Raw genomic sequence first — 16487 nt, 5'->3', positions numbered from 1 at the left:
AATGCGGGAATATCCGCACCGATCAGAATAAGGGCCATTGTTACATGGCTAATGGCCTGGCTAAAAGGGCAGGGGTTGCGATTTTAATTTCTCAACATTGCGCATTTTCCCTTGCGTCTCAATATTCTCATCCAGAGGGTAGATTTCTGATAGATTTCAGTAAGAGATTATACTGTACATTTTACTCTCATGTTCATGGCACTTACTTAAGAATTGACCTAGCTATATCAGCTATATCAGACAAACTGTCTCATGACTCTTTCCATAAAGTTAGAATCCTCCCCTGATCCTGGTCGGATCACTCTCCGTTATTTATGAAGTGGGAAATAACCAATAGGAAAACCACCCCGGGCCATGGTGTTTGGGTAGTCAGAGTCTTGCTCAGATGAAGGCTCGACAGGCAATACATTCGTCAATAGGACACTACTTGCAGGAAAATTCCACTGAAGACACCTCCAATTTTACCCATTGGTGTGCCCTTAAGACGGTTGTTCGTGGCTCAGTGATCCAAATTGCCGCAAAACTTAAAAAAGACCACCAGAAAACCCTGGCACAAGCAGAATTAGACCTTGCTTCACTAGAAACCGCTCATAAAGCCAATCCAGCCGACAAATCTCATTTCAAGTTAACAAATGACACAAGAGATAAAGGGCCTTATTCTAGTACACTCTTTCTGACAAAATCCTTCTTAGATGGACAAAACCATGTGCACTGCAGGTGGGGCAGATGTTACTTGTGCAGAGAGAGTTAGATTTGGGTGGGGTTTTACTTCAAAGTGAGATCTATATTGCAGTGTAAAAATAAAGCAGCCAGTATTTACCCTGCACAGAAACAAAATAACTCACCCAAATCTAAATCTCTTTGCACATTTTACATCTGCCCCCCTGCAGTGCACATGGTTTTGTCCATCTAAGAAGGATTTTATCAGAAAGAGTGAACTAGAATAAGGCCCAAAGTCAATAGTCACTATATGGCAGTTGTCCAATGCAATTTTTCCAAAAGTCTTATCAACTTGGTAACCGTGAGGGTAGACTTTCGGCTAGAAAGCTGAGGGGTAAGAGAGCCAGAGAGAAAATAAATATGATCTATTCTGCTCATGGGTCGAATATATATGAATATTATTCCACACTATAATTTAAAGGAGGATCCTTCAACTTCTCAACCTTGTATTGAGAAGCTTTTTGGACGGAGTCAACCTTCCTGCGTTGTCCTCTGAGTCCTGTCTGCCTCTTAACACCCCTTGGTCTTTAGAGGAAATCCAATGTGGTATTGACTCCCTACCTAGTGATAAGGCCTCTGGGCGAGATGGTTTCCCATCCAACTTTTACAAGACCTTTAAAACCCAACTATCCCTAGTGCTTCTCAAACTTTTTAATGAGGCCTCTCAAACCAAACGTTTCCCCTTAGAATTGTTAGAATACCGCATTATCACGATACATAAACCGGGTACACCCCAGACTTCTGTCCAAAACTATAGGCCCATCGCACTTCTTAATTCAGACTTAAAAATCTTTGCTAAATTAGTGGCCAACCGTACTAGTCCATTAATCCCTTCCCTCATTAAACATGACCAAGTAGGTTTTGTTTTAAACAGACAGGCACCGGACAACATGCACACGGTGTTGGATGTTATTGAATTCTGCTCTTTAAAGAAAACTCCTCTTTAAGTCTTGTTGTTAGACGCCGAGAAGTCCTTTGATAGACTTCACTGGGGGTTTATGCAACTGGCCTTAGAAAATTCGGATTATAGGGACGGATACTAGACTCTATTTTGGCTCTCTACTCTTCCCCCTCTGCTAATGTCTTCACTAACAGATGTACCTCTTCAAGCTTCAAAATCTCTAATGGAAGTCGGCAAGGGTGCCCGCTCTCTCCCTTCATCTTTGCGCTAGCGATCGAGTATATGGGGCCCGATAATTGGTAACTCTTCCCACAAACTTAGTCATTTTGCTGATGACATTGTGCTATGTATTCCAGACCCTTTAAGCTCTCTTACTGCCATTCATGGGGTGTTAAAGGAATATTCGGAAGTATTGTATTATAAAGTTAATACTAGTAAAACGGAGGCCCTCCCTCTAGGTTTTCCACTTGAAACTGTCACTGAACTGAAAGAGTTGTATAAATTATTCATGGCAGACCCGCTCACTAAAGTACCTAGGGATTAACTTGACATTGGGAAAAAAAATGTAATTACAATCCTCTGTTGAAGGCCTTTGCGGAGCTGATGAGAGACTGGATGTTGCGTGATGTATCTTGGCTCAGGAGGCTCACAGCGGCTAAAATGGTACTGCTACCAAAATTGGTACTTATATGTTAGTTGGGCACCCACTAAGCTATTTGCTTAGTTTTCCGCATTCCCTCGTGGGGTTCGCTACGCTCGCCACGCTTCGGGCTCGGTGGCTCGCTGCGCTTGCTACATTATATAAAATTAACTCCATGCCGACATGGATAGTGGGGGTATGAGCGTACTAACTATAGTGGGCACCCAACTAACATACCCCAGATAACCCAAAATTAATGTATCTATTTAGATCCATCCCAAGATATCCCCCCCCCCACCTTATTTATATTGAACAGCTGTGGGCTGCGCTGGGGATCTCGCGTAAGTAGCGAGATCCCGCGCATGCCCAGTGCAGCCGGCCGGGGGATAGGAGACAGCGCATCAGTGTAAACTGATGCGCTATCTCCAGGAGGTGACATCGCCGGAGGGGGGAGTTAGCGCTCCCCCGCTTCGGCAGACAAGATGTTAATACATCTTGTCGGTCTCCCCTCCTGCTTTGCCTCGCTAATGAGGCGAAGCAGGAAGTATTATAGCGGCGTATTATAATTTTATATACGATACGACTGGTGCCAAATACTCTCTTTCCCCTAACTCGATTGTCATGAAGTGGTTTGGATGGTCTCTTTTCATTGATAAATCGGGATATTCGACCATTTACAGCAGCCCTCCTGACTTAACTGTACCAGATTCTCAGTGATTATATGACTTTTTCTTGTTTGTTACTGTTCTCTATAGAGACAGACAATTTTAATGGAGTAGCTTCTGGCCTGATGTGCAATATGTGATATCTGTTATTCATGTAATTTACTGTTTAATTTTTTCTCTTCTGTACCCCATATTATTTTGATGAAAAACTTGAGAATGAGAATTTTTGTTGGTCGCAGACCATGTGGGTGAAATTTAATAAGATGAGAGATTCGGCGGGTACATGTTCACTGTGTGATAAATGTACTGTCCCTGCTTATATTGCTACCTACCTGGCTGCTGCAACGACCAGTGGCGCCGCTAATGGCTGCCTAGGCGCTGTGCAGCTTGGCGGGCATGTGATGTGATCCCCGCAAGTGATGTCTAAATGCTCTCAATGTAATGCGTATAATGTCTCAATGGAATGCATGTAATGTCCCCCCCCCATTTCATCCCTGCTTGATGCTGCACTGTAATCCACAAAAAATTCCTAGTGTGCGCAAGCACACATGGCCAATAAAGTTGATTCTGATTCTGGTTCAGAAAGTGAGAGATTTGGCAAGAAAGCCCCAGGTTTTTTTAAAGCGGCAATCATTTACACTTCAAAATCAAACTGGTTATGCGGTGTAAATGATTGCCGCTTTAAAAAAACCCTGGAGATTTCTTGCCAAATCTCTCACTTTCTGAATCTCTCATCCTATTAAATTTCACCCCATGTGTCTTTGCAATGTATGCACACAAACAATGAGGTGAATGCTGGTGTGACCAGTTGGTTTTTGGATTTGCAGCCATTAAAGTTTGAGGTGTGGCAAGGTCCAGGGAAACCATCTCAATGTGGATGCCCTTTCCAGGAGGTTTGTAGGTCCTGATCCTCCAAGCAACCCTATGGTGAAGGGAGTAGGAAGAGGGTGAGGCAGGTGACCTCTGGAAGGTGGTGAAGGGCTGTGAACCAAGGTGTATGACACAAGTAGAGTTTGCCTGAAAATTTCTTAGCTTCACCATAGTGGTTGAAGCTAAGGGGGGAGGAGTGTGGCAGGGACAGCATACATGAGGGTAATGTGGAAGATCCAGTCCAGGATTTAGAACAGAAGCAGCAACATCAGGGCTAGGGAGACCCACCTGGGATTTCCTAGGATGTATTGGGAATCACTGGTGGTTTAGCAGCACCTGGTGCTTCCTGTTATATGTGTGTTCAATACAGAAGGTTGGTGTTTCCAATGGAAGTTATAGCCTGGGCAATAGGCTTGCGGAGGTCCGAGGATTACAATAGGGATTCTCTGAAAGTACCCTTATTGTGAGAACTGCCATTGCTGTAACCTGAGAACTGCCATGCTGTAACAAGAATTGCCAATCAGTTATCCTGGAATGATGTCTTCTTGCTGAGAATAAAGAACCTTTAACCGGTGTATGTGATTCATTGTCAAAATATATATATATCTATATTAGAGATGAGCGGGTCCGGATCCCCGAGATCCGACAGACCCGAATATCGGGGATTCGGGCCAGATCCGAGCCGGCTCGGGTGTTCCCGCCTGAATTCCGGACCAATAACGAGGCCGAACGTCATCATCGCGCTGTCGGATTCTCGCGGGAGCGGGATCTTATAAAAGACGCACGCGTGCCCGCCATCTTCACTCCAATCTTGGAGAGGGAAGAGGGTGGTTGGGAAGCTCCGTGTGCTCCGTGATGTGCTCTGTGCCATGTGCTCCGTGACCTGACCTGTGCCCTCACTGCCCTGTGCTGTGCTCCGTGCCATGTGCTCCGTGCTGTGCTGTGCTCCGTGACCTGCCCTCACTGCCCTGTGCTATGCTCTGTGCCATGTGCTCCGTGCTGTGCTGTGCTCCGTGACCTGCCCTCACTGCCCTGTGTTGTAGACTTGTGGCCTGAGCCCTGTAGTGTGATTTAACTAACTAGGTGCTGCAGTGCTCACACGCAGGGGCTGCAGTGTCCACTGTCCAGGGGCTGTCCTGTGGCCCGTGCCCTGATGTGATTTATTTAGCCCTAAGCCCTGTGTTGTGATTTATTTTATTTAGCCCTGAACCCTGTGTTTTTTTTGTGATTTAACTAACTCAGTGCTGCAGTGCTCACACACAGGGGCTGCAGTGCTGCTGAGTAGTACACTGTGTACAGGGGCAGCATTAATACAAGGGGCTGTGTCCAGTGTGACGGCCTATATCTTATCCATTGTCCAGTGTCACAAGTCACTCACGACATATATCCTGTGTCCTGTCCTGTGTGACGACTGACGACATATCCTGTGTCCAGTGTGACGACATATATCCTGTGTCCAGTGTGACGACATATATCCTGTGTCGTGCTGCAGTGCTCACACACAGGGGCTGCAGTGTCCACTGTCCAGGGGCTGTCCTGTGGCCCGTGCCCTGATGTGATTTATTTAGCCCTAAGCCCTGTGTTGTGATTTATTTTATTTAGCCCTGAACCCTGTGTTTTTTTTGTGATTTAACTAACTAACTCAGTGCTGCAGTGCTCACACACAGGGGCTGCAGTGCTGCTGAGTAGTACACTGTGTACAGGGGCAGCATTAATACAAGGGGCTGTGTCCAGTGTGACGGCCTATATCTTATCCATTGTCCAGTGTCACAAGTCACTCACGACATATATCCTGTGTCCTGTCCTGTGTGACGACTGACGACATATCCTGTGTCTAGTGTGACGACATATATCCTGTGTCCAGTGTGACGACATATATCCTGTGTCGTGCTGCAGTGCTCACACACAGGGGCTGCAGTGTCCACTGTCCAGGGGCTGTCCTGTGGCCCGTGCCCTGATGTGATTTATTTAGCCCTAAGCCCTGTGTTGTGATTTATTTTATTTAGCCCTGAACCCTGTGTTTTTTTTGTGATTTAACTAACTAACTCAGTGCTGCAGTGCTCACACACAGGGGCTGCAGTGCTGCTGAGTAGTACACTGTGTACAGGGGCAGCATTAATACAAGGGGCTGTGTCCAGTGTGACGGCCTATATCTTATCCATTGTCCAGTGTCACAAGTCACTCACGACATATATCCTGTGTCCTGTCCTGTGTGACGACTGACGACATATCCTGTGTCCAGTGTGACGACATATATCCTGTGTCCAGTGTGACGACATATATCCTGTGTCCAGCGTGACATATATCCATTGTCCAGTGTGACGACATATATCCTGTGTCCAGTGTGACGACATATATCCAGTGGCCAGTGTGACGACAATATATCCTGTGTCCAGTGTCACAAGTTACAACATATATCCTGTGTCCAGTGTGACATGTAATGTGTGCCGGCATATATCCTGTGTCCAGCGTGACCTATATCTATTGTCCAGTGTGACGACATATATCCTGTGTCCACTGTGACGACATATATCCTGTGTCCAGTGTGACGACATATATCCTGTGTCCAGTGTGACAACATATATCCTGTGTCCAGCGTGACGACATATATCCTGTGTCCAGTGTGACGACATATATCCTGTGTCCAGTGTGACGACATATATCCAGTGGCCAGTGTGACGACAATTTATCCTGTGTCCAGTGTCACAAGTCACAACATATATCCTGTGTCCAGTGTGACATGTAATGTGTGCTGGCATATATCCTGTGTCCAGCGTGACATATATCCATTGTCCAGTGTGACGACATATATCCTGTGTCCACTGTGACGACATATATCCTGTGTCCAGTGTGACGACATATATCCTGTGTCCAGTGTGACGACATATATCCTGTGTCCAGTGTGACATATATCCATTGTCCAGTGTGACGACATATATCCTGTGTCCAGTGTGACGACATATATCCTGTGTCCAGTGTGACGACATATATCCTGTGTCCAGTGTGACGACATATATCCTTTGTCCAGTGTGACGACATATATCCAGTGTAACGGGCTGTGTCCAGGGGCAGTGTCCAGTGACCAGGGGCAGTGTCCAGTGTCACAGGCTGTGTCCAGTGTAAAAAATCTGAAAAATAAATTAAAGTATTAAAAATTTTTTTGGGGGGGAGGATGATGGAGGAGGAAATAGTGGGAGATCAGCAACCTGATAGAACTTCTGAAGCTGCTACCACCAGTCAGATTCATGATGGCAAGGCCGATGGTCAAAGGCCTAGAGGCCATGTAAAAGCAAAGCAGAAATCAAATTTTACAATGGTCCATAAAAAAAAAATTAAGTCACGTGCGGAGAAAAATAAAATTGGCAATATGCCGTTCACCACACGCAGTGGGAAGGAAAGGCTGCGGCCTTGGCCTTTGTTTCTGACTGATGGTACAGCGTCTCAGAAGAATGATGGTAGCCCTTCTGCTACTACAAAAAAAAGAATGAAAGTTTTTAAGACAAAGGCGAGTTCACAAATGTCACAAATCCCAGAGGAGAGTCTAAGTGTGTCCGTGGATGCCATATGTGAGCCGGACCTTTCAAATACTGTTTGTGAAGAGGAGGTTCATTCCACCATTTGCATGCCCTCTGCAAGTGTGTGCAAGAGCATCCCCAGTCAAGATTTTGACCTGGTTATTGAGGATGCTTCTGAGGAATTGGATGTGGATTCTGTTGGTGAAGCTGGCACACAGAGGGATGCGGATGATGACGATGTTGGGGATGATGTTGTTTGTTTTAAGGCACCGACGGAGACAGTTGTTGTCCGGAGTGTGGAAAAGCCCATTGTCATGCCAGGGCAAAAGACCAAAAAATCCACCTCGTATGTATGGAATTATTTCTACCCAAATCCGGACAACAACTGTCAAGCCGTGTGTAGCGTTTGCAAAGCTATTGTAAGTAGAGGTAAGGACGTGCAGCACCTTGGGACCTCCTCACTGTTACGTCATTTGCAGCGCATCCATCAGAAGTTTTTGTCAAAAGAAACTGTGAACAAACATGTAGCAGCCCGCCCAGCGTCACCGTCCTGCTCCCCTTTCTCTGTTAAATCCAAGGTCCTGCAATCTCCTCAAACAACTGCATCATCCCCATCCTCAGAGATTATGGGATTGGGAAGTAGTCCTGCACCCAATGTCATGATCCTGACTGAATCCTCTCCTATCCTGGATTCCTCAGAAGCATCCTTATCAGGTACACCTGTTGCTTCTGCTGCTGCTGGTGCTGCTGCTGCTGCTTCAAGGAAAGGGACCAGGAATGCTAGTCCTGATCACTTAGCCAAGCAACTGACTGTAAATCAATCCTTTGAAAGGGGGATGAAGTATGCCAGCAGTCACCCCGTTGCACAGCGTATTACTGACGCCATAACAACTATGTTGGTAATAGACGTGCGTCCAGTATCCGCAATTAATTCTGTGGGTTTTACCCAGTTGCTAGAGATCCTGTGTCCCCGTTACCAAATTCCATCTAGGTTCCACTTCTCCAGGAAGGCAATACCCAGGCTGTACACGGACATTAAAAAAAGCGTTGTTACTGTCCTTAAAAATGCCTCTGTACCCACTGTCCACTTAACCACGGATATGTGGACAAGCGGAACAGGGCAAACAAAAGACTACATGTCTGTGACTGCTCACTGGGTGGATGTATTGCCTTCAGCAGCAGCACCAACAGCAGCAGCAGCAACAGCAACATCATCTCCCATTGCTATTCAGAGGCAGGCTACACTGTGTATCACCGGTTTCAGTAAAAGGCACACAGCGGAAAACCTCCTAGAAAAACTACGGGAAGTCATTGCGCAATGGCTTACCCCACTTGGACTCTCCTCGGGATTTGTGGTATCCGACAATGCCACCAATATTGTGAGTGCATTACATGTGGGCGAATTCCAACATGTCCCATGTTTTGCTCACACAGTAAATTTGGTGGTGCACCATTTCTTGAAAAAGGACAGGGGTGTTCAAGAGATGTTGTCCGTTGTTCGGAAAATTTGTGGACATTTTCGCCATTCTGCAAGTGCGTGCAGGAGATTGCAAGACTTGCAAGAAAAGCTAAATTTGCCCTGCCATCAGCTGAAGCAAGAGGTGGTCACGAGGTGGAATTCCACCCTCTATATGCTTCAGCGGATGGAGGAGCAGCAAAAGACCATCCAAACCTACACCTCGACCTATGACATAGGGAGAGGAACGGGAATGCACCTGAGTCAAGCTCAGTGGAGAATAATTTCCGTGGTGTGCAAGATCCTGCAGCCCTTTGAGGCTGCTACACGCGAAGTTAGTTCTGACACTGCCAGCTTGAGCCAGGTCATTCCCTTGATAGGCCTTTTGCAAAAGCAGTTGGCGAAATTGAAGGAGGAGTTGAAGCACAGTGAATCTGCAAAATATGTAGGACTAGTGGATCACGCTATTAGTTCACTTAGCAAGGATCCAAGGGTCGTCGATCTCTTACAATTAGATCATTATATTTTGGCGACAATACTGGATCCTAGGTTTAAGTCTTACATTGTGTCTTTGTTACCAATGGGAACAAATCTGCAGAGGTGCAAAGACCTCTTGCTCCAAAATTTGTCAGCTGAAGCGGAAAGTGGCAGGCACACAACTTCTCCTTCAATTTCTACCACTGGGGTTGCGAGGAAAAAGCTAAATTTTCCTAGGAGACCCACTGCTATTCAGTCCGGAAATATATTTGACATCTGGTCCGGACTGAAGGAGCTTCCTAGCATAATGGACATGTCGACTGCTACTGACTATGATGCTATCACAATTGAAAGAATGGTGGATGACTACTTTGCCGATAGCATCGATATAGGTATGTCAGATTGTCCATTCCATTATTGGCAAGAAAAGAAGGCAATGTGGCGTCCTTTGCACAAACTGGCTTTGCTTTACTTAAGTTGTCCACCCTCCAGTGTATATTCTGAGAGAGTCTTCAGCGCAGCTGGGAACCTTGTAAGCGATCGGCGTAGGAGGTTACTTCCCCAAAACGTGGAGAAGATGATGTTCATAAAAATGAATTTCAAATTCCACGAACTTGACCTCCTTCACCAGCACTTATGTCCTCCTAATACACACAGTCCTCCTGTATTGGTTGATTCCAGCGACGACGAATTAATTGTGTGTGAAGAAGAGGATGAGGCTAAGGAATCTGATGCTGAGGATGACATCTTGTAAAGCCAGTTTGTGCAATGGCCATTGCCATTTATTTTTCGTGGGGGCCCAAACAAACCAATCATTTCAGCCACAGTTGACAGTCCCTGCCGCTGAAGTCCCTGTCGCTGAAATGATTGGTTTGTTAAACTGTGCATGTCCTGTATACTACATAAGGGTGGGTGGGAGGGCCCAAGGACAATGTCATCTTGCACCTCTTTCTGCGTCGTTTTGTTGGCTGTTGTAGCGTCCTAATTTTTTTACCTCTTTGGTGGATGAATGTTGGGGAGATGGGTGATTTCTCTCTCCACATCATCTATTATGGATGAAAATATGTCCTCATGGACATCCATGGTCTCATCCATTCCTATCGTACTTCTTTTTTGGATGGGATGTCCCGGATGGATGGCTGGGTGGCAGGGCCCCAGCAAATCTTTTTCTTGCACCTCTTTCTGCGTCATTTGTTGGCTCTTTGTAGCGTCCTAAATTTTTAAATCATTGATGGATGAATGGTGGGGAGATGGGTGGTGTCTTTCTCCACATCATCTATTATGGATGAAAATATGTCCTCATGGACATCCATGGTCTTATCCCTTCCTATCGTACTTCTTTTTGGATAGGATGTCCCGGATGGATGGATGGCTGGGTGGGTGGCAGGGCCCCAGCAAATCTTTTTCTTGCACCTCTTTCTGCGTCATTTGTTGGCTCTTTGTAGCGTCCTAAATTTTTAAATCTTTGATGGATGAATGGTGGGGAGATGGGTGGTGTCTTTCTCCACATCATCTATTATGGATGAAAATATGTCCTCATGGACATCCATGGTCTTATCCCTTCCTATCGTACTTTTTGGATAGGATGTCCCGGATGGATGGATGGCTGGGTGGCAGGGCCCCAGCAAATCTTTTTCTTGCACCTCTTTCTGCGTCATTTGTTGGCTCTTTGTAGCGTCATAAATTTTTAAATCTTTGATGGATGAATGGTGGGGAGATGGGTGGTGTCTTTCTCCACATCATCTATTATGGATGAAAATATGTCCTCATGGACATCCATGGTCTTATCCCTTCCTATCGTACTTTTTGGATAGGATGTCCCGGATGGATGGATGGCTGGGTGGCAGGGCCCCAGCAAATCTTTTTCTTGCACCTCTTTCTGCGTCATTTGTTGGCTCTTTGTAGCGTCATAAATTTTTAAATCTTTAATGGATGAATGGTGGGGAGATGGGTGGTGTCTTTCTCCACATCATCTATTATGGATGAAAATATGTCCTCATGGACATCCATGGTCTTATCCCTTCCTATCGTACTTTTTGGATAGGATGTCCCGGATGGATGGATGGCTGGGTGGCAGGGCCCCAGCAAATCTTTTTCTTGCACCTCTTTCTGCGTCATTTGTTGGCTCTTTGTAGCGTCATAAATTTTTAAATCTTTGATGGATGAATGGTGGGTAGATGGGTGATTCGCTCTCCACCCCATCCATAATGGATGAAAACATGTCCTCAGGGACATCCATGGTCTTATTCATTCCTAGACCGAGTGCGTGGCTTCGGGAGGAACACACGTGATTTGGTGAAGTGGTGAGGGAGGTAAGGGAAAACACACCTAGCCAGCCAGCTCAAACAAATTAACCTTAGCGGTGAATTGGGTGACAGATGTAGCAGACTAATTGACCCTACTACATAGATAGCGGTCTATAAGGGTAGACCTATATAGGGATCTCCTAACCTGGGGTCCTAGAGAGGTGGAGGCCACCAATTACCCCACCCCTGCCACCAATTACCCCACCCCCCTCCATCCATTAGGTGATGGATGAGGAGGCAACTGATAATGCTCCCAGCGTTCAGAAACCACGTGACCTCACGCCAGATAGGGGTCTTGTTAGATATTAAACTGATATAATCAGATACTACCTTGCAGACTAAATAAGTGCTGCACGAAACGCCCACTGCTCCTTGGCTGAACATGAGGAAGAGTGCTCAATCAAGCCAAACAGGGGTTTTGGTACTTGATTGGATCTTCTACCAGAGGAGCGCAGCTACTAGTATAGCTTTGAACGAAGATCGGTCCTTCTCTATTGGGAAAGAATAGATGTCATCAGTGACATCCAGAGTATATCCTCCTTTTGGGATAGTATGGATGGATTGATAAATGTTTGGGAAGAAGTAGTCCCAACAGCTGCTGATGGTCAGTGTACTAGACCAAGTGCGTGCCTTCGGGAGGAACACATGTAATGTGGTGAAGTGGTGAGGGAGGAAATGGAAAACGTACGCCTAGCCTGTCTGATCAAGTTTGATAAGGAGGTATCTTCACAAACCACATGACCTCACGCCAGATAGGGGTCTTGTTAGATATTAAACTGATATAATCAGATACTACCTTGCAGACTAAATAAGTGCTGCACGAAACGCCCACTGCTCCTTGGCTGAACATGAGGAAGAGTGCTCAATCAAGCCAAACAGGGGTTTTGGTACTTGATTGGATCTTCTACCAGAGGAGCGCAGCTACTAGTATAGCTTTGAACGAAGATCGGTCCTTCTCTATTGGGGAAGAATAGATGTCATCAGTGACATCCAGAGTATATCCTCCTTTTGGGATAGTATGGATGGATTGATAAATGTTTGGGAAGAAGTAGTCCCAACAGCTGCTGATGGTCAGTGTACTAGACCAAGTGCGTGCCTTCGGGAGGAACACATGTAATGTGGTGAAGTGGTGAGGGTGGAAATGGAAAACGTACGCCTAGCCTGTCTGATCAAGTTTGATAAGGAGGTATCTTCACAAACCACGTGACCTCACGCCAGATAGGGGTCTTGTTAGATATTAAACTAATCAAATGTTCTCTTCTCTTGCTAATGGTGTGGAGGTTCTAAAAGAGGAGTGCAGCTACAAGGGGGGGGGGGGTTATTAAACTGCCACAATGTCTGCCCCTGTAGTGCTGCTCTGCTTCCGACATGTGCCAGGTTGGAAGTGTAAGGTCCACATGTATGTGATGCCCACTGCTGTCGCCTAGCTTAGTCATCCAGCTACCTCGGGATAACCTTATGGCCCTACTACAGTAAATGAAAACGATTTTGTGAGCTGTGAAGTGATCAAAATTGTCTAGAAATGAGTGGAAACTAATGTTATTGAGCTTAATAACACTTTAGGGGCAAAAACAGGCCTGAAAACTATTATTTTAGCAATTTTTAGCATTTTTCCAAATAAATCCAGATCCAAAACCAAAACCAAAACCCGCAAGGGTGGTTTTGCCAAAACCAATCCAGATCCAAAACACGAAGGGAGATCCAGATCCAAAACCAAAACCAAAACCCGAAAAAGTGGCCGCCGCACATCTCTAATCTATATATATATATATATATATATCTATGTAGCGAGTAGTCGGCACTTACTCTCTGTAGTAGTGTGAAGGTGCCCGGAGGGGGTATTGTGATAGGAAGCAGAACACCGGCACTCACTCCTTTCAAAAATAATTTCAAGGACACTCAGAGGTGTATTTTGCAAAATGCACCTCTGAGTGTCCTTGAAATTATTTTTGAAAGGAGTGAGTGCCGATGTTCTGCTTCCTATATATATATATATCTATATATATAGATATATATATATATATATATATATATATCTATATATATAGATATATATATATAGATATATATATATATATATCTATATATATAGATATATAGATATATATAGATATATATATATATATATATATATAGCTTGCATTTGCCCCTGGCTACCTGGCAACAGTGACACACAAGAAGGCTGTATATTAGAGATCCAGCAGTGCCAGGAGATGCAGTACTGGGTTTACAGGTAGGTGGGAGCCGGGCACAGGAAGAATCGTTAACAAGGCAGAATGGCCTGGAATGCTGGGGCCAGGTGCACCATGGTTCTGATATGTCCTCATTCCAGCTGGTGCCTGGCCATTAACATGCTGCTGCTGACACATGATTACATGTGCCTGGCTGTGCTACCCACAGAGAGAAAGCAGTGGAGGTGGAGGAAGTGGATGGAGCCCTCATTGCCTCCCAGAGTTCCACCACTGAAAACTGTGCAAAAATTCCTCCAGCAGTTTTTGATATTAGCGCATTCAGACAGACAGACAGAAAGTCAGATGCAATTCGGGAACTTTCTTTTATACTACAGTATGTAAGGATTACTGCTTCTGCACTGGGTTCAGGGCCTGGCAGTGTACTTACTCGGAGAGTGGAAGGATGAAGGATGCAAAGCCACTTGCTCTACAGTATCCGGCAGTGTGACGGCGACTGCAGTAGCGTCATCAGAGCTTTGCTGCTGTTGTTTGTGGCACTGTACAAGCACGGTAAGTACGCATCCATCAGCCGCACGGCACTGGTGGGCACCAAAGCATCCGCATCCCCTGCACCCTCTATAGTTACATCACTGTGTCCTCATGTGCCCTACATACACGTGACAATAAATTAATTGAAACTTAAAAAAAAAAAAAAACAGGTGGGTTTTCATTTCTTAATTCTCTTGTTCTTAACAGTCACAAAGTAAACATTTATCAGTGTGTTAATTCCGCCCTGCGGCTTACTTTGGCATTCCGCTGTTTGTACAGCTCATCTTTCTTCTACGCAAACTGATTCTCTGAAAAATCTCTAAGGCAAAGTATAAATAAAAATAATACCCAAGTGAGGCAGTCCTAACCCACGACACTGATGTGTGGGACAAACGTTAAGTTTGTTTTTTAGTACATAACCACTCACATAGATACATTTCCAACACCATGTGCACATGCACAATATATAGAGTATTCCAGCAACACTAATAACCTATTCCAGCCTACAACTCTCAATGGGTGTGTTTTATTTGTTTTACTTCATTCTATAGGAAACTGTATTGTATATGACCCCTGCATTTGTACTGGCATATACTGCTACACTTAAGGCCCCATACGCTAGACAATTCACCTGCAATATGGTCTCTTTTGCTGCACTTGCAGCGACCAATCACAGGAAAAGAGCGCAAATTGCAGGTGAATGACAGCAGGTCCGAAGGGATGTGCGATACTGTGCACATCGCACCACATCGCTCCAGCTGCACAAGCAATCTCTTGGATTGCATCTGAGCCAGGCAGGCTTGGGTGGGATCGCATGCAATATATTGCATGCAAAAGGGAAAAAGTAAGGCCGAATGTTCGGGTCAAAACGCATAAGGGGAAATTATTTCGTCCTTTCGAATCAAAATGAAAAAAGGGGGAGTAAGTCGTCCTTTTGGGTAACAACAGTTAAATGAATGGAGGAGTAAGGTGACCTTGTGGGTCAAAACGCATAAGTTGGGAGTAAGGCATCCTTTTGTGTTAAAATTCATAAGGGGGAATATGGCATCCCTAAGGGTCAAAAGTATGAAGTAAATCTTCTTTAGGCTCAAAATGCATAAGGGTGAAGTAACGTGTAATTTCAGGCAAAACACATAAGGGTGGTAAGGTATCATTTCTGGTTAAAACCCATAGTCTGGTAACTGGTATAACTACTGTAAGTGCTTACTCAGTATTACCCCTCCCTTTCAAGCACCACCTGAATGATATACAGTAACTAGACTGATTGAGCATCTGCCAGTGTATAAGCCTATGATGTTATTAACCCCTTGGGTGGCATGCCCGGAACTTTTCCCGGCTCAGCTGCGCTTCCGCAGCGGGCTGTCCCAGAAAATTTCCGAGCATACCACTAATATAGAATAGGTGCGCGCCAGTGGTGTCCACCACTGGCGCAGCACCTCTAGAGAGCCACCCCCCCCAGTCCCCCCATCACCTTTGCTCCAGCATACGCCGGAGCTCCCCTGAACCAGCCGTCATCCCGAGTCCTCCCGAGCTGCCGTGAACATCCCCCAGCCTGCTGCCGATGTCACTGCTGAATGTGACAGGCAGCGGGGGCAGCGGGGGCAGGGAAGCTCCTGTGTTTGAGGTGAGGGAGGGAGACAGGGGGTAGACAGGGAGGGGGCTTCCAACATCCTGTGGTGGGTTTTGCTGGGGCAGGACAAACCTGCCCTGGTAGGTTTGTCCTGCCCCAGCAAAACCCACCACTCAAGGGGTTAAGGACTACTGTTGCTTTGGCAAAGTTCCGATCCAGAAGATACCTTGAACATTGTGAACATGGCCTTGAAGGGTTTGCAATGGAGACCAAGGCATAAAAGGAGGAGAATGGTGTTGATTTTGGCTCATAGTGCATAAGGTTGGAATGAGATGTCCAGATCAAAACACATAAAAAGAGATTCAGGTAACAGAGTCAAAAAGGCATACTTTCAGCTCAATGAGCATAAGGGGAGAGTAAGGCATCCATTAAGGTCACAACACATAAGAATGGAGTTTGGTGTCCATTTAGATCAAAACGCATAAGGGGTAGTAAGGCATCCTTTTGAATCAAAATGCTCAAGGGGGATAGTAAGGTGTCAATTTTGGTTAAAATTGCATAAGAGGGGAGTTCTTTTGGCTCAAAATGCATAAGGGGGAGTAACGCCTCTATTTGGGTCACAACCCATAAGGAAGGAGTAAGGCTTC

Source organism: Crinia signifera, chromosome 11 (assembly GCF_055691185.1).
Source record: "Crinia signifera chromosome 11, ASM5569118v1, whole genome shotgun sequence".
In the NCBI taxonomy this organism is placed as follows: domain Eukaryota; kingdom Metazoa; phylum Chordata; class Amphibia; order Anura; family Myobatrachidae; genus Crinia; species Crinia signifera.
This window is presented reverse-complemented; position numbering follows the sequence as displayed.